This window comes from Schistocerca piceifrons, chromosome 7, assembly GCF_021461385.2.
Source record: "Schistocerca piceifrons isolate TAMUIC-IGC-003096 chromosome 7, iqSchPice1.1, whole genome shotgun sequence".
In the NCBI taxonomy this organism is placed as follows: domain Eukaryota; kingdom Metazoa; phylum Arthropoda; class Insecta; order Orthoptera; family Acrididae; genus Schistocerca; species Schistocerca piceifrons.
The window spans coordinates 434,688,011-434,714,993 of record NC_060144.1 but is presented as its reverse complement, the minus strand read 5'-3'; the positions used below and the strand labels follow the sequence as shown (position 1 = coordinate 434,714,993).

Here is a 26,983-nt window from a genome sequence, read left to right as displayed (position 1 = left end):
CTTTATTGACACATTCATGGGGTCAGATACATCACATGATCACACTGACAGAACCACAGGCACATAGACACAGGCAACAGAGCATACACAATGTCGGCACTAGTACAGTGTATATCCACCTTTCGCAGCAATGCAGGCTGCTATTCTCCCATGGAGACGATCGTAGAGATGCTGGATGTAGTCCTGTGGAATGGCTTGCCATGCCATTTCCACCTGGCGCCTCAGTTGGACCAGCGTTCGTGCTGGACGTGCAGACCGCGTGAGACGACGCTTCATCCAGTCCCAAACATGCTCAATGGGGGACAGATCCGGAGATCTTGCTGGCCAGGGTAGTTGACTTGCACCTTCTAGAGCACGTTGGGTGGCACGGGATACATGCGGACGTGCATTGTCCTGTTGGAACAGCAAGTTCCCTTGCCGGTCTAGGAATGGTAGAACGATGGGTTCGATGACGGTTTGGATGTACCGTGCACTATTCAGTGTCCCCTCGACGATCACCAGTGGTGTACGGCCAGTGTAGGAGATCGCTCCCCACACCATGATGCCGGGTGTTGGCCCTGTGTGCCTCGGTCGTATGCAGTCCTGATTGTGGCGCTCACCTGCACGGCGCCAAACACGCATACGACCATCATTGGCACCAAGGCAGAAGCGACTCTCATCGCTGAAGACGACACGTCTCCATTCGTCCCTCCATTCACGCCTGTCGCGACACCACTGGAGGCGGGCTGCACGATGTTGGGGCGTGAGCGGAAGACGGCCTAACGGTGTGCGGGACCGTAGCCCAGCTTCATGGAGACGGTTGCGAATGGTCATCGCCGATACCCCAGGAGCAACAGTGTCCCTAATTTGCTGGGAAGTGGCGGTGCGGTCCCCTACGGCACTGCGTAGGATCCTACGGTCTTGGCGTGAATCCGTGCGTCGCTGCGGTCCGGTCCCAGGTCGACGGGCACGTGCACCTTCCGCCGACCACTGGCGACTACATCTATGTACTGTGGAGACCTCACGCCCCACGTGTTGAGCAATTCGGCGGTACGTCCACCCGGCCTCCCGCATGCCCACTATACGCCCTCGCTCAAAGTCCGTCAACTGCACATACGGTTCACGTCCACGCTGTCGCGGCATGCTACCAGTGTTAAAGACTGCGATGGAGCTCCGTATGCCACGGCAAACTGGCTGACACTGACGGCGGCGGTGCACAAATGCTGCGCAGCTAGCGCCATTCGACGGCCAACACCGCGGTTCCTGGTGTGTCCGCTGTGCCGTGCGTGTGATCATTGCTTGTACAGCCCTCTCGCAGTGTCCGGAGAAAGTATGGTGGGTCTGACACACCGGTGTCAATGTGTTCTTTTTTCCATTTCCAGGAGTGTATAGTACAGTAGGGGCATCACGGTGGGCAAGGAAAATGGCGCTGCAACTGGATATGTACTCCAAATTTGAAGTACGCGGGACAGTACGATTCTTGTGGGAAAAACATCTAAATTGCATACAGATATACCTTGAAAACTTATGACGGTATATGGACCATACGCAGTGACACGTCCACCCACAGTGAAATGTTTCCTATGAAATGGTGCCTACAGTTTGACAAAAGCCACAAAGAGGTGGGTGTTGCTGATCAGGAATAAAGGAGGATCTTGCACCAAGCGATTTCCATCTTTTCGGCAAACTGAAAGAACATCTGGGGGACAGATTATCCAACGATAAGGACGTTCGCACAGCGCTTTTCGAATGGCTCCATGACCAAGGAGCGGATTTATATCGTCGAGAAACTGAATCTTGGAAGACCTTTCCGATCGTTGTTTACAAAGAGTTGGTGACTACGTCGACAGTTAGAGTCATGAATCTGTGTCAGTTTGAAGTGTAGTGCAGTATTCAATAAAAGTTACTTGGCCTGCCATAATAATATGCAACTTCCCTTTTGAACTGCTCTTGAATCATTATGTTAGATGTTGTAGCACACGCAGTTTTCATTAACCACCGCTGTATAGAGAATAATGTTATCTGTTGATAGTAGTAATGTAAGTTAATGACCGAGAGAGGTGGACGCAGTGGTTAGCAAAATTGCAGTCGTGTTCAGGACGACGACGGTTCAAAGCTGCATCCGACCATCGTGATTTAGATTTTCTGCGATTGCCCTAAATCGCTCCAAGCAAATTGCGGGATGGTTCATTGAAAGGGCACAACCGATTTCCTTCTCCCTCCTTGCAACACTTCAAGCATGTGCTCCGGCTCTAATAAGCCCAATGTCGGCGGGACTTTTAACTCTAATCTTCCTTCCTTCCTTTTTAAGTTAAGAACGAATAGAGCTAATGTTAAAATCAAGGGTAACAATTTAAAAGGTAAGAAATAAATAAATACATTTTGAAAATTGTGAACTGTGTTACCGTCTGACCCGGGTACTATAGAGTCAGTAACCATTTTCCACTTAAACACTTTATTGTGTGGCAATAAACAAGATGGACAAACATTAAGTTATTTCTTAATACAGATTTAGTGCATTTCAGTCAGATGACTGCAGATGTAAGCACATGTCCCATCGTTCACGTGCAGCCCGAGATACTCTTCCTAAAATCCCACATCTACAAAAATGTGGTTTCTGAATTATTGAAGGTTACTGATTTTTCACTTGATAAATTCTCGGACGAAAAGGGTACCCCATCTTGTTGGTAGACAATAGTCTTCAAAACATCATCGTGAATGAGCTATGGCTCTAAAAATTGTTCCAGTAGGTGAAGATAGGCCTTACCGCTTACTATTTTCTCAGCAAATATAATAGGTCCACACGCTTTTGATCTTCTAATAACCATCCATTTACCTTTGGCGTGTCCTGTTCCCATTTGGTAATACATTTGGCCGTTAATCTGCCAGAATCCTAAAGTTACATCTGTTCACACGTCCATAGGTGTAAAATACTTCCTTGTCGCCGAAAAGAATGTGCTGCACTAAATTTGTATTCATAACGGCATCCAATAAGTCATGGCATATAGCTTGTCCGATGGCATAGTCCTTACCTTTGAGTATCTTTGTGGACAATTTGAATGTAATAGGAACCTTTGTTCAATCTGAATCGCAGTGTTTTCCACACACAGTGCTGCGTGCCACACCCTTGCTCAGTCTCCTGGTCGATGCTTGAGGGTCTGTGAATAATCGCTTCCTCAGTTTCATCTGCTACGACCGGCGTTCCCGAACGCTGTTCGTTAGCAACACAATCAGTTCGATGAATTTGTTGACTGTGTCCTTAATGGCATGTCTGCTAGTAATCTGGTTTGTGAAATTTAGGCTTGAAATTGTTCCACGCCTCCTCATACGCCGTTCCACGCAGTCGGTCAGGATGAACAGCTATCCTTTCTTTTACTGTGTACATTCATTTAGATTAGCTGCTAAAAGGTGAAATTTTTTTAAAGTTTAGACAGAAATGGTAAAGGGCTTTGAAAGATGTCAAGTCCTTAGGGCTCGACTTTATTTCACTCTAATCATTAGTTTCGTGAAGATACATACAGTTAGTGTACTTATATCGAGTTCTGAGGAGACTATGATCGTATACATTACTGGCCATTAAAATTGCTATACCACGAAGATGACGTGCTTACAGATGCGAAATTTAACCGACAGGAAGAAGATGCTGCGATATGCAAATGATTAGCTTTTCAGAGCATTCACGTGAGGTTGGCGCCGGTGGCGACAGCTACAACGTGCTGTCATGAGGAAAGTTTCCAACCGATTTCTCATAGACAAACGGCAGTTGACCGGCGTTGCCTGGTGAAACGTTTTTGTGGTGCCTCGTGTAAGGAGGAGAAATGCGTACCATCACGTTTCCGACTTTGATAAAGGTCGGATTGTAGCCTATCGCGATTGCGGTTTATCGTATCGCGACATTGCTGCTCGCGTTGGTCGAGATCCAATGACTGTTAGCAGAATATGGAATCGGTGGGTTCAGGAGGGTAATACGGAACGCCGTGCTGGATCACAACGGCCTCGTATCACTAGCAGTCGAGATGACAGGCATCTTATCTGAATGGCTGTAACGGATCGTGCAGCCACGTCTCGATCCCTGAGTCAATAGATGGGGATGTTTGCAAGACAACAACCATCTGCACGAACAGTTCGACGACGTTTGTAGCAGCAGGGACTATCAGCTCGGAGACCATGGCTGCGGTTACCCTTGACGCTGCATCACAGACAGGAGCGCCTGCGATGGTGTACTCAACTACGAACCTGGGTGAACGAACGGAAAAATGTCATTCTTTTCTGATGAATCCAGGTTCTTTTTACAGCATCATGATGGTCGCATCCGTGTTTGGCGACATCGCGGTGAACGCAAACTGGAAACTTGTATTCGCCCTGGCCAGCACATTCTCCGGATCTTTCACCAACTGAAAACGTCTGGTTAATGGTGGCCGAGCAACTGGCTCGTCATAATACGCCAGTCACTACTCTTGATGAACTGTGGTATCGTGTTGGAGCTGCATGGGCAGCTGTACCTGTGCACGCCATCCAAGCTCTGCTTGACTTAATGCCCAGGCGTATCAAGGTCGTTATTACGGCCAGAGGTGGTTGTTCTGGGTACTGATTTCTCACGATCTATGCACCGAAATTGCGTGAAAATGTAATCACATGTCAGTTCTAGTATAATATATCTGTCCAATGAATACTCGTGTATCATCTGCATTTCTTCTTGGTGTAGCAATTTCAAAGGCCAGTAGTGTAATATTTATTGAGGAGGGTTGACAGGGGCGACGTACTAAGCTCATAAGTAGGTTATTGCTTGGAGTAATTAGAGGTGATGGCACTGTGTTTATGTTTTGGTGGTCTGTTACGGCTGCAGCTAGGCGAAGGAAAGCTCGCTGCGTGTAGATCAACGTGTAGATGGCGAAAGAGGCCACTTTACCGCTATCACTTTGTGGAACAAGGAGGGATGTGGATACAGGTATGTCGAGTCGGCATGTGAGCCACGGTTGCCACTTTCATGTAGTTGAACTCACGCGGTCGAAAAAAGGCCGCGCAGCGGAAGGACCGCTAACATCAGGGAGAGAGGAGATCTTACCGGGCTGCAGTTCATTGTCCCAGGGCCTCTAGGTCCAGTTTCTACAACTCTTCAGCCTAGTCGGGACGGCCCGGTGCCTTGATAATTGTTCTTGGCTGAGGAGAGACCATTTATCTGAATCTCCAGGTATCCATCTGATGTTTTCTGTGGAACTTCAACGGAGATTCGTACCTGCTAGAATTGTGAAAAACATTTCGCTATGATGGCTGAAATGGACCGGCACGGCAGGACTCCATTTCCCGTAACAGAGTCGGCGTGACATCTCTCGCATTTTTAGAGCCACGGAGACACCCTTGCCAAGCTGCTCCCTGCACGCACGGAGAAACAGTTTCCAGATTGGGACGCCGACCGTGACGTCAGAGGACGTGCGGTGGGCGCCTATTGCTTGTCAGACATAGCGATAGGATTGGAGGAGAAGAATTTGCTCGTCTTCTGGAGGAAGTGCAGAGAATTTTGTGATTGGCGAAAGGAAGCGCTGACGCATTGTTATTGGTGGTTTTAGCTTTCTGAGAGTACCCGACGTGGAGTGTTTTTGTTAAATCATAGTGAGGATACAGAGAGGATATGTTGGTCGGAGGCCACAGTACGAGTAAGATTCGGGCCTAGTTCATGGAAAGAATTGGATCGAGTGGTCGGCCAAGGGCCATTTTAAGTGTTAGATACAGTATTCGGGACTTGGACGCTGAGAACGAGATAGATATCCGCCGTTCGAGAAGACACAGAGGTGCGTTGTTGCCGCATTGCTGACTCCAGCTGGTGTGTGGTGAGCATTCCGCAGCTCCGTCGCAGTAGGAACTTTTGACGCGAATTTTCACCATACACGATGAGCGCTTTCCAATGGCAGAAGTCGTCGTCCAGTTTACATTTTGTGGGAGCTTACATTTTTGCAGTCCACAATCACTGTCAGTGAATTGGTTTCAGTCAGATTGCATTAGCTAATGTCGGAGTAATTTTCTACCCATTCCCCACTTTTGTCAGGTTGTCCAGAAAGTAAGTTTCGATCGGTCGCGAAATGGAAATCACAGTGAAAACGAGAAACGTTTTTTTTCCAACATAGTCGACGCTCCACTTCGAGTTTTGTTGTAGTGTTGTACCAACTTTCCTACAGGGTGTTTCAAAAATGACCGGTATATTTGAAACGGCAATACAAACTAAACGAGCAGCGATAGAAATACACCGTTTGTTGCAATATGCTTGGGACAACAGTACATTTTCAGGCAGACAAAACTTTCGAAATTACAGTAGTTACAATTGTCAACAACAGATGGCGCTGCGGTCTGGGAAACTCTATAGTACGATATTTTCCACACATCCACCATGCGTAGCAATAATATGGTGTAGTCTCTGAATGAAAATACCCGAAACCTTTGACAACGTGTCTGGCGAAATGGCTTCACATGCAGATGAGATGTACTGCTTCAGCTGTTCAATTGTTTCTGGATTCTGGCGGTACACCTGGTCTTTCAAGTGTCCCCACAGAAAGAAGTCACAGGGGTTCATATCTGGCGAATAGGGAGGCCAATCCACGCCGCCTCCTGTATGTTTCGGATAGCCCAAAGCAATCACACGATCATCGAAATATTCATTCAGGAAATTAAAGACGTCGGCCGTGGGATGTGGCCGGGCACCATCTTGCATAAACCACGAGGTGTTCGCATTGTCGTCTAAGGCAGTTTGTACCGCCACAAATTCACGAAGAATGTCCAGATAGCGTGATGCAGTAATCGTTTCTGATCTGAAAAATGGGCCAATGATTCCTTTGGAAGAAATGGCGGCCCAGACCAGTACTTTTTGAGGATGCAGGGACGATGGGACTGCAACATGGGGCTTTTCGGTTCCCCATATGTGCCAGTTCTGTTTATTGACGAAGCCGTCCAGGTAAAAATAAGCTTCGTCAGTAAAACAAATGCTGCCCACATGCATATCGCCGTCATCAATCCTGTGCACTATATCGTTAGCGAATGTCTCTCGTGCAGCAATGGTAGCGGCGCTGAGGGGTTGCCGCGTTTGAATTTTGTATGGATAGAGGTGTAAACTCTGGCGCATGAGACGATACGTGGACGTTGGCGTCATTTGGACCGCAGCTGCAACACGGCGAACGGAAACCCGGGGCTGCTGTTGGATCACCTGCTGCACTAGCTGCGCGTTGCCCTCTGTGGTTGCCGTACGCGATCGCCCTACCTTTCCAGCACGTTCATCCGTCACGTTCCCAGTCCGTTGAAATTTTTCAAACAGATCCTTTATTGTATCCCTTTTCGGTCCTTTGGTTACATTAAACCTCCGTTGAAAACTTCGTCTTGTTGCAACAACACTTCGTGTTCTAGGCGGTGGAATTCCAACACCAGAAAAATCCTCTGTTCTAAGGAATAAACCATGTTGTCCACAGCACACTTGCACGTTGCGAACAGCACACGCTTACAGCAGAAAGACGACGTACAGAATGGCGCACCCACAGACTGCGTTGTCTTCTATATCTTTCACATCACTTGCAGCGCCATCTGTTGTTGAAAATTGCAACTACTGTAATTTCGAAAGTTTGTCCGCCTGAAAATGTACTGTTGTCCCAAGCATATTGCAACAAACGGTGTATTTCTATCGCTGCTCGTTTAGTTTTTATTGCCGTTTCAAATATACCGGTCATTTTTGAAACACCCTGTATATCCTCGTCATGGAAAGCAGCCGCCTGTGCTTTCGGCCAATTATCTGCACTGGTTTGCAGCTCGTTATCTGTGGAAAAATTTTGTCTTCATAGCCAGCGTTTCTTGTGAGCAGAGATGGGACTCACGGGGAGCCAATTACGGACTGTATTGTGGATGATCAAACACTTCTCACCGGAAACGCTGCAGGAGCGTCTTCATTGCCCCTGCAGTGTGCGGTCGAGAATTGGCATGGAGAAGGAACTGCTCGGCAGTTGTGTTATGTGGGCTGCATGACACAGGCGAAATCTCTAACCAGGCTCTCATACTTGGCGGGAGACGCTATTCCCTACGTATCTTTACGTGCTCACTGATTACTCAAAACTGAAAAGAGCGACGCGACACGATCGGCGGGCAAACTAGAGACACTGCCCAACACGTCTGTGCAAAGATTTACCGGATTTTCCCAGTGGTTTCCATTTCGCGACCGATCGGAACTTACTTTCTGGACAATCCTCGTATACATCACTGCTGGCCGGAGTGGCCGAGCGGTTCTAGGCGCTACAGTCTGGAACCGCGCGACCGCTGCGGTCGCAGGTTCGAATCCTGCCTCGGGCATGGATGTGTGTGATGTCCTTAGGTTAGTTAGATTTAAGTCGTTCTGAGTTCTAGTGGACTGATGACGTCAGAAGTTAAGTCCCATAGTGGTCAGAGCCATTTGAACCACTTTTAAACATCATTACGCACAATTAATTTCATTATACAAGCATTTGGATGTAATCAAGTCAGTTCATGTTCAGTGTTATTCTCTGTTGGTGTAATAAATTCATAGTTACTAAAAATCTCATGCGTTATTTCAGAAGATATTTTTACCTTGTTCATTTATTCATTTCATTCTTTAATGTGGGACGTGATAGGATGGCGGAATATTACACACTATGAAAACTTCAGTTTCCCTGCTAAGGCCTACAGTCAGTCATTTGCGTGTAAACTTCCTGTGACGCGACATTCCACAGTAGGGTAACTGAAGGGTGGTTCCGCGCTGCAGGATTTTCCAGGGCCAAAATTCTGTAGAGGTACCCCACATACCTTCCACCAAAACAGACGCGTTATAACTTTAGAAAAAATCTGTTTTTTTATTATCTGTAATCACAGACATATACAGAAGTAGCGTACGCATTAGCGAAACTCGGTGTAGAAAGAGAACGCCCACTGGGACGTAGTGTGATGTACCTGGGATGAGCCTGCGACGCCCCCCGCAAGCGTATTCCGTTTTGCCAGGTCGGCGATCTTCCGTGCCAGGCACACATAGCGCGCGGCTTGCCTGACTAGGCGGAGTATCCCTCCAAAATTAAACGCCGGCTCACTGGTTATGCCCTTGAGGAAACGCCCAAACTGCGGAGCGCGCTCCGAGAAATGTGTTGCCGCCCCTAAGTGAAACTCCGCAGAGAGGACCCAATACTTACGTCTCAGCTTTTTGCGGCGTACCCTATCTGATAAAAAGTATCCAGACGCCTGTTGGTGGACATTAAACTATTAGTGCCCACATTAATGGTGCATAGGACAGGAGCGGACTTTTATTGAGTTTGTGGACAAGAATGAACTTCTGCAATCTCATTGCGCTAGTTTAAGGATTGTTGAACATCTGTTTTTTTTTTTCTTTATTGCATTTCGATCCTCTCCCCGAGAGGGGGGGCTGGCAGCAGCGTAATATGCTGCTCTACAGCCTACAGAAAAGTTAAAAAACATAATGCGAATATAAACAAACAAGAAAAACAGGCAATAACCCGGTGACATTGCAAAAAAAACCCTGTAAAATGGCAAAAAGTTATGGAATTTAAAATATAAAAACACTGCGGTGACGATGCGGATGAAGATACACAATAAGTAGACTGGCACAATTAGAAAAAAAAAAATTACACGGCGACAGTCTGGTTTATGTTCGCACGAGAAACGCAACTAGCGACAGTATGGTGGCTGTTCGCAACACTGACAGGGGGTGCACAACGCTGAATGCTCACGGAAAACAGCACTGTAGAGGCGACACGGCGGCGGATGAGGCGGGGGGTGGGGGGAGGGGGAGGGGGTGGACCCGGACCTATGAGGGGGAAAAGGGAGGGAGGAGAGCGAAAGAAAGAAAGGGGTCGCCGATGGAGGGAGGGGACATAGCAAAGGGAGGGGGGCGGCTGGCTGAATGAGAGAAGGAGTGGGAAAGGCAGTGGAGGGGAGAGCACTGAACATCTGTTCTTTCACTCTTGTGTTATTATTTCTAAGAAGCAAAAAACATGCCCGAGGCAGGATTCGAACCTGCGACCGTAGCGGTCGCGCGGTTCCAGACTGTAGCGCCTAGAACCGCTCGGCCACATCGGCCGCCTCTGAGAAGCAGTCCACTGGTTGGAACAATTGGCAATACAGTGTAAACATTTTTTCCTACAGCGAGGACCTCATCACACCATCAGTTTAGAGCAAGTATAACAATTAAAATATTTTATCTTTCAAGTTTAAAAGCTCTAAATACACGTTTAGTCAGGGTAACGTGACCACCGCGTATGTTCAATGACTACGTGCAACTCACAGACGGCCGGTGGCAGCACTAGCAGTGGTCGGTATATGAAACGTGTCGGGGAACGCGGAAAACAGTGCAGTTGTTGTAATGCGAAAACGGAGCAATTTATCTGACGTCCAATAGGGCACGATCATTGCCCTTCGCGCCAGGGGTGGAAACATTTCCGAAACGAATAAGTCTGTAAGCTGTTCGCTGTCACCATGGTTAAAGTATACCGTGCGTGGCAAAATGGTGCTATGCAGAACCGGGGTTGAGGCAAATGTGGTGCACCACGGGCCAAAGGTAAAAGATAACCTGCAGAATAGCGATGATGTGCTAGACGGCATAGCCTACGCAGACGATCTCCTCCTGCTGGTTGGCGGTCGTAGCCGCGAAGAGTTGGAACCTAAAATTGAAAGCTCCATATCCATTCTAACCACATGGTGTCACGATACCACAATGACGATATCACCTAGCAAGTCCACATACTTGCTACTCAAGGGACAATTAATCAGGAATCCAACTGTAAGAATAGACGGCTCGCCAGTTCCGGACTAGTACTGGTGAAACAATAAAACGAATGCAATAAGGCTGAAAGTCGCGTGGCCTGTCACGTGACTCTCGCTCCGCCTACTGCTCGAGTTTCATCTGCCTCCTGCACTCAGTCTGCCCGTGGCGTCTGTTTTAAGTAGTTGACGTTTTGTCTGTGCGTCGGAAAATGTTGAGTGTACAGAAAGAACAGCGTGTTAACATCAAGTTTTGTTTCAAACTAGGAAAATCTGCAAGTGAAACGTTTGTAATGTTACAACAAGTGTACGGCGATGATTGTTTATCGCGAACACAAGCGTTTGAGTGGTTTAAACGATTTAAAGATGGCCGCGAAGACACCAGTGATGACACTCGCACTGGCAGACCATTGTCAGCAAAAACTGATGCAAACATTGAAAAAATCGGTAAACTTGTTCGACAAGATCGCCGTTTAACAATCAGAGCAGTGTCTGAGTTAACAGGAGTTGACAAGGAAAGTGTTAGGCAGATTCTTCATGAAAGTTTCAACATGAACAAAGTGTGTTCAAAAATGGTTCCAAAGTGTCTCACAATTGAACAGAAGGAACGCCGAAGAATGATTTGTTCTGACATCCTGGAAAACATTGAAAGTGATCCCACCTTCTTACAAAATGTTATTACTTGCGATGAATCGTGGTTTTTTACTTACGATCCCGAAACTAAACGCCAATCGATTCATTGGAAAACTCCTGGTTCTCCACGACAAAAAAAAGCACGAATGTCAAAATCGAAATTCAAGGAAATGGTGATTGTTTTTTTTTTTTTTTGACATCAAAGGGATTGTGCACATTGATTGGGTACCAGGGGGACAAACAGTGAATCAGCATTACTACATTAGCGTCCTGGCTACCCTACGTGAGCGAGTACGGAGAAAACGGAACGATTTGTGGAGAAAAAAGTCATGGATCCTTCACCAAGACAATGCCCCAGCTCACAGTGCGTTGTCAGTGAAGACGTTTTTGGCAAAACACAACATTCCCATTTTAGATCATCCACCCTACTCACCTGATTTGGCCCCCTGTGACTTTTTTCTTTTCCCTAAAGTCAAGTCAGCTTTGAAAGGAACTAGATTTGAGACTGTTGAAGCAGTAAAAGAAAAAGCGACGGAAGTAATGTTTGGACTTACCGAAAATGATCTGCAGCATTGCTATGAACAGTGGAAAATTTGTATGGAGCGGTGTAGAGACCGAGGAGGAGAGTACATTGAAGGAGATAACATGAAATTGTAAATAATTGTAAATAAATGTTTTTTCCAGCATCAGTCCGGTTTTTTTCTAGCCGCACCTCGTATTGACACAGTGACGCAGAGAACCCAGGAAACATTAAAAAACTTGATTGGGATTGGACATATGTGATTTCATTTGCCACCCGACCTAATAAAACTGTACCATAACAGAATTTTGACATCAGTTGTAGGATATGGGTCACGAGCCTGGGCTCACAGGCTCACGAGAGTCATGCCCGCCATGGCCGTTAGGAGAGTGCAACGGAATATCCTGCGTTTTGTAGGGGTATACAGGACAACACCAGGTGGGACGCTACTAGTACTAATGGGGCTTTGTCCCCTGGATATCAAAATCAAGGAACTGGCTGCATGGTATTGGGTTAAAAAGGAAAAAAGGGATAAAGTAGTTGAATTCATGGGGACACACTTGGGAAGTAAATCTGAAATTAAAGATAGGGGGGGAGGGGGGGAGAAGCTATGGCAGGAGCAATGGGATAATGACGGAACAGGTCGTCGAAGTATTAAAAGAATACTTAAGGAACAGTCAGTAATAGATTAAACCAGATTTAAACCCGATCAGACTCTGTGCACCTGTCCCTTTCCGCCGGGACGTGAACTTGGCCAGCCGCTTCACACCTGGGATCCGCCACGTCTACGACTAGGAGGAGGGTGCACACTCAGATCGAATTGGACACACACCGGATTTGACAGTAGGATAAGAATTAGGTTAAGACGTAGGATAAGTTAGGATAACACCATTAGTATGAAACTGCAGCGACTCAAACATCTTGGGCCAGCCCGGTGACAGGGGCATGCCTACTGGGGTTAGCTCGGTGGGCACGGCCAAAAACGTAGGTTTATAATACGCTGGCACGCATGTAACGCTGCAGGTAGAGTAGATTAATTAGTGGAACTAACACCAGTGGGACTTGGAAAGCCCATAGTGGAAGTAAAACGACTAACACTCCTAGTAACTAATTAAAAATGCTGCAGTATTTGTAATCATTAGTATAAATTAGGACACACTAATGTATTAGGTGATGGATTATCATGTATCATGTTGTTGTTGAAACGAAGGCTAGAGAGATATATTCTGACGAATTGAAGTGCACCTGTTGAGCAACTGACTGCCTAGACGCGCCACTAGGCTACCGACAGTATCCCCTCAGCGACCGTTCAGCGAAGGTCGCTGCCTATGAGCTTCTGCAGCAGGCAGTTTGTTCATGCATTGCTATTCATCGGCGACGAAGGCTGGAATTTGCACGCCAGTACGGCAACTGGATGATCACTGAGTGGCGAGGTAGGTTTTTCAGATGAATCACATCTTATGCTCCATCAGACCGTTGGAGTGTACGGCCTGAAACGTCTGAAAGCAAAGGATCCAAGATGGAGGAGGGATCGTGACGGCCTGCAGAGTATTTTCGTGGCGTTCCTTGTGTGATTCCGTCATCATGGAAGGCACAGTGGATCAACATAAGTATGGACCAGTACCTGGGGACCATGTCCACACCGACATACTGTTTGTTTTTCCTCGGTACGATGGCATCTACCAGCAGGACAATGCAACGTGTCCCACGGAGCGCAGAGTACGAGCCTGATTCGAAGAGCATAGTTTGCCGTACTCCTCTGGTCACCAAACTTCCCGGATTTAAACCCAAATGAGAATCCGTAGGACCACCTCGATCGGGCTCTCCGGTCATGGATTCTCAACTGAGAAACCTAGTGCAGCTGGCATGGTTCCACATCCCTGTTCCAGAACCTCATTGTCTCCCTTTCTACACGCCTCATGGCGGTCCGCGCTGCAGAAGGTGGTTTTGCAGGCTTTTGACAGGTACTCTCCTTAATTTCACTGAACAGTGTACTTCCGTAAAAAACTAACAATCACATAATATTTATTGAAATTTATGTAACGTTATTTGTATCGCAGAGACACGTCAAACATGAAAATAACGCTAAGCACTAACGAGGGACCGCGCGAGGTAGGCTTGCGGTCTAGGTCGCCTTGACACGGTTTCGCGCCGCTGCTCCCGTCGGAGGTTCGAGTCCTCCGTCGGGCATGGGTGTGTGTGTTGTCTTTAGCGTAAGTTGTACTGAGTATTGTGCAAGCTTAGGGACCGATGACCTCAGCAGTTTGGTCCCACAGGACTTATCACAAATTTCCGTTTCCATATCCACTAATGAGGGCATTTTAATAATATTTACTTTCATTTTGATAACTTGTTTACAAGTTTTAATTTATTAAATGTTGCTCAAAGGGCAAGATGTTGAGGGCATTGGGACTGTGGGAGAAAACTGTATCCCGCAAAATTGTCTCATTCCAAAGAAGAAGGAAACAGAGAAAGATGATGGAGGTACTTTTCATTCTGCCATTGAAAACAAGAATGATTTTTTTCTGAGTAAATTGCATGACAATTCGGTAGTTACTGCGTTATCAAATGCAGCTAGTGTTAACCCAGTAACTAATGTTAAGACATAGTCGCAGCTGTCAACGAAACACATCGATATTTCGAAGTTCCTCGACCCATCGTCCTGACAGAACACAACAAGAACATGGTGGAACTGATCGAATTCAGGAAATATTAGGGAGCTCTTTTCTGCTGTTTATTGGATGTCACTGTTCACAGTGTCTGAATATCCTACCGCAAAATTGGAAATACAGTCTCCCTTTTAAATTTTAGAATAGAAATTGTGCAGATACATTTTGCCAACGTAGGTGACGCCGCCCAAAAGGCGGAACGAACCTTGCGCTCCAGTATTGTAGCTGATGAACTGTGGTTTGACGGAATGACGCATCTGAGTATGAAAATACGAGAGCTCAAAGAAGACGGTGTGTTGGAATAAACTGTAATAAGACATCAGCACGTTCCCTGTGCAAGAAATGTAGTATGGGAGTACCTGCTGAGTGCTTTGCTCTTTGTTACGCAAAGTAATTTTTTCTTTGTTTGCAATCTCTACTCACGTTTAATTTATTTATTTCTGTACAAAAAGATTTAACCATTTCATATAAATGTATGTTTCGGAAATGGAAATTTGTGGCAAGGTCTTATGGGACCAAATTGCTGAGGTCATCGGTCCCTAAGCTTCTGCACTAATTAATCTAACTGAAACTAACTCACAATAAAGACAACACACACATCCATCCCAGGGAGGACTCGAACCTCCGACGGGGGGAGCCCCGCGGACTGTGAAAAGGCGCCCCAGACCGCGCGGCTACCCCGCGCGGTTCTTTTCACTAAACGCTTCTTTTTCGCTGTAACAAACAAGGTAAAAGTAATAAATGTAAAAAGATTAACAAAAATTTAATTCGGCCACTAATGGGTTAATATGCGATGCATCCACCCCGTTGTGACCTCGAGTCGCAACCTGCGAGATAGGCTTTTCTCCAGCTCGGAGGGTGAAGAAGACAGCCTACATACCCAGGCGCAACAAGTTGGCCAGCAACTTCTAAAGGCATCGTGCAAAAGGCGCAAACAGCGCGGAACTATGTTTCACGCCACGAATGACGTGAAACAATTAGTACGGAGGTGTGGTATTACTCCGCACTAGGACAGAATTCGCGGTTCGCGGCAGTGTGCGCCAAGGAAAGTTCTTGCGCGGTGTCTTCGAGAGACTGCCAAAGATTCCCAGTTCCTGTCGCCCTACAGTACTAATGATACAGCCTTTCTACATCTGATACACATACATACTCCGCAAAACATCTTACGTTGATGGGGAAAGGTGCTTCGTGTACCATTGACAGTACTTCCTTTTCCTGTTCCAGTCGCGAATGGTTCGCGGTAGGACTGTTGATATTTTCAAAAATAACCGGAGTCCTGCCATCGATATTTAATGATATCGCAATTGGCGTCCGCACGTCGAAAAAGGAATCGATGTAGCGACGGAAAAAATATCGACGTACCGACCTACAAAAAAATCGGCTGTACATTGTAAATATACGAAGTATTGCCGGTTTTAGAACTATATATTTAAGTATTGATTTATTATTACATATTCTTACATCAACAAGCTAGCTGCCTGCTTATCCCCCTTAGAGGAAGAATTGAAAGGAAAACGATGCACGTTCACGACTGGTGATAACTACTTTGCTAATAGCGGTAATTGCACGTACGAGGCACAATAAAAGTTGTGCGACGGGCCCATCGTTCGATTTCATCACATATCGGATTTGTTCGGGACACTTTATGTCGACTTCCCTGTTTTTTAATTTCTGCAAACGCAAGCTACTTAACAGTTGTAGTGTCAAAATAGCGTGGAGAAGTTAAACGTTGCAGTTTCGGTCAGCGGCGCCTAGCGCCGATAGCGTCAGCATTTCCTCTCATATATCTCTACCCACCGCAAAGACCAATCTTGTCATTTAGATGGTTGTTCGTCATTTTCAGCAACTCTTTTTGAAGAATGCCGATGAGAAGTAAATAGCACACTGTCACCCCGCCAGCCCCCCGTCCCAGTGCAGTCGGACTTCTTTGTGCCACCTATACTTGCTTCACACAGTCAAAGAGAAAGACTGGACGTGATCAAAGCTCAAAAAGTCGGAAGGCTCCTTCACTGTTCTCCTACAACTTCAAAAGAACAGTTTCAAATATTTACCGAAAATTGCGAAAAATGTGAGATAAAATAAAAGTATCGGCACTCGATAATTCCATTTTGGCGTCTATATATAGGGAACGGGATATCTCCAATATGTATCGATACTTCATGAGTAAAATGTCGATATATCGATATTCTTTCGACAACCATAGATCGCGGTTGCAACGAGTGCTGATAAGCCACCGTATGCGCTCATGTCTCTAATTTTACCTTCGTCGTCTATTCGTTAGATAAATGTAGGAGAAAGCAAATATGTTGGTTGACTCTACTTGGAACAGTTTGTATTCTTGAGGGTCCGTAGTGCGAGCGCGATATATGTCTTACAAAGGCGTTATAAGTAGAGAAATGAAGCTCGCTGCTACGTTTGAAGTACTGTTTGCGAGAGGCCTATTTCGGCTACAGTGCCAATTTCTAGCTGCCGGCGACTGACGCATGGGTTCGTTAATCTTTCATTCTGTTCTTACGTATGTCTATTGACAATATTGGGCGATTATACAACGGTACTAGCTGTTTTGACGTCCACAAAACATCGATTGGCGTTGATTGTTATGTCTTATAGGCGGCGTATTTATATGATTGTGGCAGCTATACTGCCAAAACTCGATCGATGATGTTGTTGTAGATGAAATGTTTTTAGCTATGGCCTTTTTGTTCTGTTTACTAGTATTTGTACTTTTTACAGCTTTATTTGACAGAACACCAACGATGTTATACGCTATAATTTTGTTTTAATTTATTAATTTATGAGTTTCTATGTATGAGCGCTATTCGGAAAGTAATATCCAATCGCTCGAGAAATGAAAACCCCAGTGAAAATAAAAAAATATTTTATTTGCAACACTTTTCTACACCGTCTGCTACTTTTCTACGTAGTGTAACAACCCATTTATAGAACCCTTAATGAGCAGCCTTTTGTTGCAAAAAGAAATAGAAAAACCAGTCATCCTGACAGAGATGACAGCTTCTGACAACAAAATTTACACTCTTGACAGTTTTATTAACAATAATGTTATGTAAATACTAATGCTTATCATAAAGAAAGGACTGAATGAAAGACTACCATATAATACGAAACAGAAACTTTAAAGAAATAATTCAAAAAATTATTATTTACGAAGGTTAAAGCCCAGACCATAAATTGACCAAAGATAACATTTATCCTAGAAGAGAGTTGTAGCCGTATCGAGCTGTAAGTTAGTTGTGACTACGATGTAACTCGGCAATGGGGATGTTAACTTCACTTCTCTCTTGTACTCTTGCAATAGTAGTACGCATGTTAACCACTACTAGATTGTTCTAAAACCGATATGAAGTTTAAAAGTTTTACGGTTGGAGGTATTGGTGAGAAGTCGGACTGAAGTAAAATCGTCTTTACCGCTTAGACAGATAATGGGATAGTTGATATATGTGACAGAAAAATATCTCGTGTGATTGCTGACTTGTGATGGGACTTAGCATTCGTGATACTTAATAGTCACGAACATCAAACGACATAGAAAGAGACTGATCGCCGACATAAACTCAGTTATTAGACTTGAGTACTCAGCAGGTAAACGCAATCACGAAGAACTTACAATTGCTCCGTGTTGTCAGAAGCTCTCGTCAAAGTCAGAATTGCTGATGCTAACAGACGCAATTCCCTGAATGAAAAATCGGTGTGTGTGCTCAGTGTAGGGACAAATAATAACGAAGAACAATAAACTTTAATTCAACTTTAATTCTTGGTGTCGCATACATCATTTAATAGACATTTAAAGCGTATTTGTGGAATTAACTCATTCTTCGGATAACGTAAAAGTGTAAAGTGGTTTAGTGACAATTTAACTGTAAACAGAAATAAGTTTACACCAAAATACGATGCATTCTGAACATTGCTCAACGGCATGTTATCTCTGAAATTAGGTCGTGTAGTTGTTGAATAAGCGACGTAGCGACACCTTCACGACGGAATGATAATTAACAACTCAATATCCTCGCAAAAATCATGATGTGTCATCGGCTTAGGTGATGCATTGATGATTCAAGACATTATATTTTCAACGTTTGAACGTTTTCTCAAACCGGTCATAAGAACTACAGTCAGCAAGTTCGCGTAAACTGAAAAGTCTGTCGCGAACACCCAAAGCATTTCAGATCAAGAGAGTCAGCGCGTTATCGAGTGGTGCAGTATCTATATTTATAAGTGGAGGTGTCAAAACGTTGTCTCCATAGCCAGTGGTTTGTGTGAGCAGAGATGAACGTCAGGGGGAGCCAAGTCGGCCCTGTGGTCTATGACGAAACACTTCCCATTTGAAACGCTGCAGAGGCGTCGTTACCCCTGCAGTGTGCCGCCGAGAATTTTCAAGACGAAGGAAACTAATAACAGGTACGTTATGTGGGGTTGCATGAAATCAGGAGATATCTCGCAAAGGGCATCAATACTTGGCAGGAGACACTACTGGTCTCCGTATCTTTACGTGCTCACTAAACATGCGTCATGTGACTAGGGCCTCCCGTTGGGTAGACCGTTCGCCGGGTGCAAGTCTTTCGATTTGACGCCACTTCGGCGACTTGCGCGTCGATGGGGATGAAATGATGATGGTTAGGACAACACAACACCCAGTCCCTGAGCAGAGAAAAATCTCCGACCCAGCCGGGAATCGAACCCGGGCCCTTAGGATTGACATTCTGTCGCGGTGACCACTCAGCTACCGGGGGCGGACACGTGCTCACTATGTATTCAGAACTGAAAAGAGTGACACGACGCGATCCACAGGTACGCTAGAGACACTTCACAACACATTTGTGCAAAGCTTCATCTGATTCTCACTGTCGTTCCCATCTTTCCGAACATGTCTCGTATTAGTGATATGGTCTCTGCTGTTAATTTTACCTTTGCTTGTAAACTGTTATCTTTTATCTTTATTCAAGATGTTAATCAAATTTTCAATATAGTGTTTGTGTTTACTGACATCTTATAAGTTTTATTGGCCTCAAACCACCGCGATTTGCGACTTCAGTGGTGTCAAGCGAGAGCTCATTGGCTGGCAGGGTGGAAGTCTGTTGTGTTTTCTGATGAAAGCTGGTTCTGCCTCGGTGTCAATGCTACTCGTGTGTTGGCTAGAAGGAGGAAAGTTGAAGGTCGGCAAACAATCTGTTTGCGTGCTGGACACACTGTACCTACACGTGGAGTTAAGGTCTCAGGTGCGACTCTTAGTTATACCACGCACATTGATTGCGAAATTACGTCAATCTGGTGATTCAGCCTGTTGTGTTGCCATTCATGAACAGTATTCCAGAGGGTGTTCTCCAGCAGGGCGACGCTCGTCCACATACCGCTGTTGTTATCCAACATGCTCTACAGAGTGTCGACATGTTGCCTTGGCCTGCTCCATCGCCAGATTTATCTCCAATCGACCACATATGAGACATCATCGGACGACAACTCCAGTGTCATCCACAACCAATATTAACCGTCCCTGTATTATCAGGTTGCCTTCCATTCAGAAGGCTATTGCACACAGCGACTGTTATATTGACTTGTAAATTATAGATTGCAGCGATCAGTTGTCCTTTTAAATTTTATTCCGCAGATCTAGACCTACATCTACATCTACATCTACATTGATACTCCGCAAGCCACCCAACGGTGTGTGGCGGAGGGCACTTTACGTGCCACTGTCATTACCTCCCTTTCCTGTTCCAGTCGCGTATGGTTCGCGGGAAGAACGACTGTCTGAAAGCCTCCGTGCGCGCTCTAATCTCTCTAATTTTACATTCGTGATCTCCTCGGGAAGTATAAGTAGGGGGAAGCAATATATTCGATACCTCATCCAGAAACGCACCCTCTCGAAACCTGGCGAGCAAGCTACACCGCGATGCAGAGCGCCTCTCTTGCAGAGTCTGCCACTTGAGTTTGCTAAACATCTCCGTAACGCTATCACGGTTACCAAATAACCCTGTGACGAAACGCGCCGCTCTTCTTTGGATCTTCTCTATCTCCTCCGTCAACCCGACCTGGTACGGATCCCACACTGATGAGCAATACTCAAGTATAGGTCGAACGAGTGTTTTGTAAGCCACCTCCTTTGTTGATGGACTACATTTTCTAAGCACTCTCCCAATGAATCTCAACCTGGTACCCGCCTTACCAACAATTAATTTTATATGATCATTCCACTTCAAATTGTTCCGTACGCATACTCCCAGATATTTTACAGAAGTAACTGCTACCAGTGTTTGTTCCGCTATCATATAATCATACAATAAAGGATCCTTCTTTCTATGTATTCGCAATACATTACATTTGTCTATGTTAAGGGTCAATTGCCACTCCCTGCACCAAGTGCCTATCCGCTGCAGATCTTCCTGTATTTCGCTACAATTTTCTAATGCAGCAACTTCTCTGTATACTACAGCATCTCGGCTAGAAGCTGGCCATTCTCAACGCACTATTATTTTCGGTCAATGCATGTAATGCCTGTTGGTCGGGCTTCATCCACAGTTCATTGAATACTACTCAGTTCATTGAATACTACTCAGTTCATTGAATACTACTCAGTAGTATTCAATCAACTGTGGATGAAGCCCGACCAACAGGCATTACATGCATTGACCGAAAATAACAGTGCATTGAGAATGGCTAGCTTCTAGCCGAAATCTAGATCTGCACAATAAAATTTAAAAAGGCAACTGATCACTGCACTCTATAATTTACAGGTCCCTGTATTGACCGACCATGTGCAACAGGCATGGAACTGCATCCTACAAACTGACATCCGGCAAGTCAGTGTCTGAGTCCGCGGGTGGCAACTGAAAGGATGAGGAAACACAAGCAGCATTGTAAAGTACAAACTTTGAGAGCAGCACTCCAAGCGAGAAAACAGTCTTGCTGGAGCTTACCCGAGGATGGCGATGAGCGACATCGAATTGGAGTCCCAGCGATGTGGCTGATAACTCCTCTGGATACAAAAAAATGGATTTTTAAAGGGTTGTAGTGGCTCACTATTTCTCCCTATCTACAGTTGCCCGCCAATCCTGGAGCACTTTATAGGGATTTTCCAATCTGGAGTGGGGTTCTGCACCTGTCTGATGCCTCTGGCCAACGACGCTTATGTCCTTTCCTTCCCTCTCTGTACGTGGGGATGTTTCCGGGCTTTACATTAACAGACTCCAAGTTTGGTAGCAACAGCATTGAGCTGACAGCTAAAAGTCACTCCACATTCTGTTACGGCTAGCATCGACAGTGTTCTATTCACTTGGTCTCGCCCTGAAGCCTCTCACATGAGTGGAGACCGCTATTATTACAGCAGTTTTACCCATTGCCCCTCTCACTCTAACCTGTGTAATTCCACCGACGTTGCGCTTCTCAGGGCAAGTAACCAGCTTGCTGCGTACGCTAAGACGTGCTTCATCGTGACTGCCTTCTACAGTGACGCCCTGCAAAACCTTCTAGACAGTGAATGTAGTTACCAGTTAATTCTCTGGGACAGCTGCTCAAAGCGTCTGCAATTTGCAACGCTCTAGCTTTACCGATTACTTCCTGTAACATAATCGCTAACACGTTACCTGCTTCTTGCGTTGTATCTCTGATTTTCTATGTTGGAGTGCTCTCGCTGGCTTCCAACAGCTTTAAAGTTAACGATGTATAACTCAACACGTCGTCAATATATGACACAGCGTGCTGTTAAAACTACAGGCCGAGGAAAATGCTTCTTCTCGTAGACAGAAGAGATGTATCAGAACTCACGCATCTCTCCGTTTGCATCCCCCTCACCGGTGTGTCTGAACCCTTGGTGGGAAGGGGGGGGGGGAGTGGGGGGCTCCACCTCCCCTTCCATAAGGCTCTGCCTGGTGATTCATATCCTGACATTCAAACAGCACAAAACAAAAATAGAAGTTCTTAAAGAAACAGCAAGGAGAGTTGGACTCCAAATGACGCTCGAAAAAACAAATTACAACTAGAGAAACAACCTTCCATGTAAAATTGTAAAACCTAAACGTGCGAAAATTGAGAGAGTTTCTCAGTTCAGATACAGAAACTGGCCTGTAAAAGATTGGTTGCTAAATTCGTTGTCACACAAGGAAACACCTCTCAGTCTTACAAGAGACACATACAAAAAAAAAAAGTCATCTCAAAATACACCAAAAGGGAAGAGCTTACAGGCTTTCAAGAGACATCTACAACCAAAAAATTCATCTCAAAATACATCAAACTGTGACACAAAAACACCGTCATGAAACCAGAGTGAGGGGCTGAGACATTGACGTTAAATAGAAAGTGAGACAGTGAAAAAATCCGAAAGGGAGAATGAGAAGTACCAGGAGAATTTTTGGTCCAAATTGTATTCAAAAAGGAACGTACAGTCTGCGAGCAAACAAAGAAACATATGAAAAAGCGGAAGCTAAAAATCTTTGAGCAGAGTAAAAGAGTGGAACGAACGACATTAACTAGACAAACTGCGGAATTCTTCTAATCTTGCAGTAAAGCACAAACTCAAACAATAAAATTTGTCAGTGCAGTAAAAGAAGACTTTGAAGGAATCAGGAATAGTACACAGGGAAGCCGGCCGGAGTAGCCGAGCGGTTCTAGGCGCTACAGTCAGGAACCGCGCGACCGCTACGGTCGCAGGTTCGAATCTTGCCTCGGGCATGGATGTGTGTGATGTTAGGTTTAAGTAGTTCAAAGTTCTAGGGGACTGATGACCTCAGAAGTTAAGTCCCATAGTGCTCAGAGCCATTTGAACCATTTTGAACCACACAGGGAAAGCTTGGGCAGGAAACTTGACAACTGGGCAGTTCGCCTGGCAGAAAAATGCAGGAGGACCGGAACAAATTGATACTAACGAGCGGAAGAGAGGCCACACTAAGAGAATGAAAGGGATACGAGTAAAAAAAAGCTAAATAAAACTCTGAAAATGATCCACGTTGTACATTGCTTGTGCAGTAGGGCCCAAACGTAAATAATAAATAAAACACTAGTTACACGCAGCAAATCTGAGTGTGTTCAAGTCATCAGAAGTATCTGAAGATGAAAGTTAGCAGCCATAAAATAAAGTCAGTTGAACAAAATGTTCTCGTGTTGCCTTAAAACCAACAACTCGTGCTGTCTTGTCACAATTCGTCCCACTACCGCACAAGTGGTTTTAAGGGCACCTGCTCGTGAACAGGCAGCATTTTTGTCCCATACTTTCAGAGCCGTTACTTTACATCTATAACACTCAGGATGTTGCTGTTTTATGCCAACACTGAGTGGCATCTTTTTTAAGCAGCAATATACATTGTATTTATTTAGCAACACTAGTTTAATTCCTAAAATATTTTGTTCACACGACGAATTTTGAAGACATATTTAGTTTCCGACACCATTATCTAGGATATCATGCGTATAATATCACTCAGACCGTGCCAGGATTCTCTCATTACCGATATAATTATGTTATGCCAAAAATTATATAGGTTGAAGTATACTACAAATCATTATTGATTGCCGTTCTTAAAGGATACAGTGATTAGGTGAAACAATTTTTTTAATTCCTCAGACATACGTCAAATTATGAGATGTGAGACATGCAATGATTCTATGAATGATGAGAGAAACCTGACACAGTTTGAGGACTCATGATGTCCTAATATTATTCAGTGTTGGAGTAGAACACCGATGTCTTAAGTATTATATATGAAGATCTATGCACTCTGGAAGTACGGGATGAGAATTCTATCTCTTCACCAGCAGGTCCCTTTAAAGTAAGACAGGACTTTTCTGGAACAGATCACTCTAAGACAAGTACTTTGCGTGTTCAAGTACTCCTGACTGATAATTTAAACACGTACTGCCAAATGATGAAAGTATCACTCTTGAGTCTACAAGAAGGATAATATTAAAGAGAACTACATCACAAGAAACAAAGCTTCAGGTTCGTTTTCCATCCAGCACCGAGCTTTAACATCGGGTAACGTGTAGACTCGGCTGTAGAGCGGGTGACGCGTTCTATATATATGATGATTCCAAAGATGACGACTAGCGCAATTTTTTCCACGGTGTTAGTAAGACTGAGTCCAGTAACGCGTTAACCGTGTAGTTTCATCACGCACAGTCCCTTCCTGCTGTTATTTAGAAGCATGCAGTTGGAGAGAACGCGCCGGCTCCGTTGCGGCGCGCGTGACTTACTTCTATTGCGTCTTGTCGTACGAGAAGCTGTGCTCAGCGCGGTCGATGCTAGCGACAGTTGCCAGGAGAGCCGAAGAGTTGCGCCTCAGATGCGAGCGGCGAACGCACTGCAGAAGGCGCTGGGGACACGGCGCCGAGAAGCTTGCGGCGGCGGCCGCCAGGGGCGCGCCGGGCGCAGAGCAACGAGCCATTTCCCGCCGAGGGAAGCCGTCGCCAGGGCAGTGCGAGAAAGCAATTGTTGCTACTTGTTGTAATGGTCAGCTGCTAACTGGTCATCCATGGTATAAGCGTCCTGTGCACGAGACGCAACGCTCGATAACAGGAGGATCGACAAACAGCGAGAGTCACTTTTTGTGACGCGTATTCGGAAAGAAACAGAGATCTTCACCAATATCATCAGGCCGAGGAAGGGGCGTGTACAGGGTCAGCAAATATTTCGGAATATAAAAAAAGAGGACACTTTCCTCATTTTAAATTTATTACATAAGAAACGAAAAACTGTGTTTTACTTCAAATCATAAAATTAGATTTCACCATTGCAAACGTTTTTACAAATCCAGTTGTCACCCCTAACACATTTAATATATTTCTCTTTTTCCAAGTGGAATACCAAGCCACTGGCGCCAAGACTTGGTAATGAAACATAGGTTCCTGGGCAGGAAACCATATATTGTGCTTTCCATTGTACTCTTCCGGGCGAGCTTAGATATATTTCTCGCAATTTATTCGTAAACGTGTATTTGCTACTAGGCATGAGGACAAATTATCAAATTATCTTAAACAAAAGCGAAACAAAGAACAATCAAAACGCATTCTTCAGCTGTCAAAAAAAATCTTAACTTACAAAATAAACAATTTTTCTGTTTTGAGGTTATATTTAGAAAATCACGAACCTTACACAGTAAGATAATTTGCTGGAAAAGGAGTATGTAATTTAAATTTTCGATTTTACACAGAGTACGCGAAGGAACTTACCCCTCTTCTTGCAGCGGTGTACCGTAGGTCTATATAAGAGCGTAGCGTTCCAATGGATTGGAAAAGGGCACAGGTCATCCCCGTTTTCAAGAAGGGACGTCGAACAGATGTGCAGAATTATTGACCTATATCTCTAACGTCGATCAGTTGTAGAATTTTGCAACGTGTATTATGTTGGAGTATAATGACTTTTCTGAAGACTGGAAATCTACTCTGTAGGAATCAGCATGGGTTTCGAAAAAGACGATCGTGTGAATCCCAGCACGCGCTATTCGTCCGCAAGACTCAGAGGACCATAGACACGGGTTCCCAGGTAGATGCCGTGTTTCTTTACTTCCGCAAGGCGTTCTATACAGTTGCCCACAGTCGTATAATGAACAAAGTAAGAGCATATGGACTATCAGAGGAATTGTGTGATTGGATTGAAGAGTTCCTAGATAACAGAACGCAGCATGCCATTCTCAATGGAGAGAAGTCTTCCGAAGTAAGAGTTATTTCAGGTGTGCCGCAGGGGAGTGTCGTAGGACCGTTGCTATTCACAATATACATAAATGACCTTGTGGATAACATTGGAAGGTCACTGAGGCTTTTTGCGGATGATGCTGTGGTATATCGAGAGGTTATAACAATGGAAAATTGTACTGAAATGCAGGAGGATCTGCAGCGAATTGACGCATGGTGCAGGGAATGGCAATTGAATCTCAATGTAGACAAGTGTAATGTGCTGCGAATACATAGAAAGAAAGATCCCTTATCATTTAGCTACAATATAACAGGTCAGCAACTGGAAGCAGTTATTCCATAAATTATCTCGGAGTAGGCATTAGGAGTGATTTAAAATGGAATGATCATATAACGTTGATCGTCGGTAAAGCAGATGCCAGACTGAGATTCATTAGAAGAATCCTAAATAAATGCAGTCCGAAAACAAAGGAAGTAGGTTACAGTACACTTGTTCGCCCGCTGCTTGAATACTGCTCAGCAGTGTGGGATCCGTACCAGATACAGTTGATAGAAGAGATAGAAAAGATCCAATGGAGAGCAGCACGCTTCGTTACAGGATCATTTAGTAATCGCGAAAGCGTTACGGAGATGACAGATAAATTCCAGTGGAAGACTCTGCAGGAGAGACGCTCAGTAGCTCGGTACGGGCTTTTGTTGAAGTTTCGAGAACATACCTTCACCGAGGAGTTAAGCAGTATATTTCTCCCTCCTACGTATATCTCGCGGATAGACCATGAGGATAAAATCAGAG

General features: G+C 45.0%; 1 protein-coding gene across 2 annotated transcripts in view; it reads right to left on the bottom strand.

Annotated features, from left to right (window-relative positions):
- LOC124804766 (dihydropyrimidinase-like) overlaps nt 1-24,857 on the bottom strand; it is a 261,068-nt gene extending 236,211 nt beyond the window's left edge. For both annotated transcript variants that reach the window (XM_047265081.1, XM_047265082.1), the window contains exon 1: nt 24,754-24,857. The gene's annotated coding sequence lies outside the window, so the exon portion shown is untranslated. The remainder of the gene's footprint in view (nt 1-24,753) is intronic.
- Between the last annotated feature and the right edge of the window lie 2,126 nt (nt 24,858-26,983).